The 2,250-nt window shown below is 47.4% G+C and overlaps 1 pseudogene; it reads left to right on the top strand.

The window, feature by feature from the left end:
* The first annotated feature begins 360 nt into the window (after positions 1-360).
* On the top strand, positions 361-1,851 carry LOC147450775 (uncharacterized; annotated as a pseudogene).
* Positions 1,852-2,250: the final 399 nt, after the last annotated feature.

Below are 2,250 nucleotides of genomic sequence, written 5' to 3' on the forward strand. Positions count from 1 at the left end.
GAGGAAAACAAGGGCAGGCCTCTTCTACCGTCGCGCGCGCGCACAGATTGTGACACACATAGGCACTCTCTCTCTCTCTCTCTCTCTCCGGATGGGCCGCACCTTCTTGCATCAGTCTGGTCTACAGCTTGCCCCCTTCACCCATTATAACTTGGTCATCAAATCCTCCTAATTTGAAGACTTCAGAATCGTAGCGTCGATGCAACTTCTCCAGCTTTGCTTAACTAGTGTCGATTTAAACCGTTCAAGTACCAAGGTCAAGCTTGCTACAAGCTATGTAGCAGGCAATGTTGTTTCTTGAGCATCTTTCGCACATCGACCTGCAGATATCACAGTACATCTAGGGGGTGTTGATTATTAATGGGGACTTCTGTCAACAACTGGCTTTCCTTCTCGTTGTCTCCTTACTTGGCTATAGAGGAAAGATCCCCTGCGGAGGAAGCTGCATCTGTCGCTCATCATAATGCTATGCATGGCACAGGAGGTGTGTACAGAGGCGCTCACCTCAACCTTTATCAAAGCAGCGATCATGATCATCATCAACACCAACCGCTAGCTCAGTTGCATGCGGAAAGTTTGAGCTCTCCTTTGAGTTCTGCCTGCTACAGTAGCGGCTGCACATCGGCTTCCTTATGCTTTGCTTATTTACCTGCAAAAAATCACGGCTCCTTCACCTCTCAGATGCTTGATATTGCTCGCATCAGGCCACATTCAGCAGGCACCAGCAGTCATGAAGCTGTCATAGAAGCTTTTCCCAACTCGTCCTCTTCATCTGGTAAGCATTCATGGTCGTTTAGCAATTTCTTTTCCTCATTTATCTGCGTCAGTGTAAGTAGCGACTCCCTGAAGTAAGTGTAATTAGTCACTCCTTGATCACGCTTCTTTGAGCCTTAATTATTCCTGCCTCTTAAATGAAGACATCGAACATCCACAGCGCCTACTAACAATGTGCATGCAGTTTTCTTGCTTCCGAAAATCGATCATTACCTTTGCGCGTTGCTTTGCGAAGCTCCTTAACTCTCACCATGTTTTCTCTTCTGGCCTTCTGTAGTTATCTCTCGCATACACAAATCTGTCCTTATGCCGGCTAAGCTAGTTTACCTATTGGCTGTCTTGCACCTAAGGTTCGAGGCAACTCGTGAATTAAAGGGACTTAGCAAGTATTTGTACATGCAGAATGGCCTCACTTTAAAGCTTTGGAGCAGTTTGCACCTGTGCAGCCGCACTACCTGATGAACACAGGTTTGGTAAATATGGTAGGAGGCAACGGCGATGCAGGCTGCGATTTAGAAGATCGTCACGATCCTTGTCAACACTATTTCCAGGCAGAGGCAACAAGTCATCCGAGTAATATATTGGCTCTACAGAACTTTGGTGTGCGAGTGAAGACCGAAGATGGGCCTTAGTTGGAAGACTTCCTAGGATCTGGAGGGCCAGATTAACCATGCGGGAAATGAAAGCATGTACTATCATCACCCTCATGACCATTCCACGCTGGAGGTTGGGATCAACATCAACTCCACGCCCTTCCCCACATCATCATCTTCATCACCGTCATACAAGCAGATACCCCCCTCCATCCATGTTGTCGGAGCTTCTGGACCTCTCTATAACCACAATGCAGACAATCTACCCCAGGCAAGAGCAGTTCCACTCCTTGATCATTACGATGTACAGTCAAGCAAGTTTCTTCACTTGCATGGCCATCAGCCCAATCCCACGGCTAACTTTCTTCATTTCCCACCATCGCTGCATCCTCAAGCTCCTTTCGTGGTTGACAATTTGTTGACAACAAGCACTGTTGCAACGAGACATGGCTCCATGGTTATGGAGAGTTGAGGAGTGCATTAACGCTGTGGAGAAGGCGTGCGAGTTTATGTTGTTGTCACCTGACGCTTCCGCCAGCTCGCATGTGGTTGCAACTCGTCTCTCTTTCAATCTCTGACAGGAAGCCCTCTTCTCGGCGTTGCCCAGCTCTGGCTGCCACAGTGCAAGCTCTCTCTTCGCTACACACACGCGCGCGCATATCCACACGCCCTTTCTCTCCAACATGTACCCGTCTAGAGGTAAGCACAATTTCATCAGATCAGGCAAGCATATTGGCATTTTATCCCCACGCAAATCCTACATTCTTGCTGAGTTAAATCTTTTCAAGCTTTAGACTACCTCTCTATCCAAAACTTGTACCTTATTTGTATGTCTTTGAGCTGCTCAGCTTAGCTCAATCTTCTTTTTGATCCTTGTAGACCA

This window comes from Adiantum capillus-veneris, chromosome 9, assembly GCF_014529385.1.
Source record: "Adiantum capillus-veneris isolate H3 chromosome 9, ASM1452938v2, whole genome shotgun sequence".
Lineage (NCBI taxonomy): Eukaryota > Viridiplantae > Streptophyta > Polypodiopsida > Polypodiales > Pteridaceae > Adiantum > Adiantum capillus-veneris.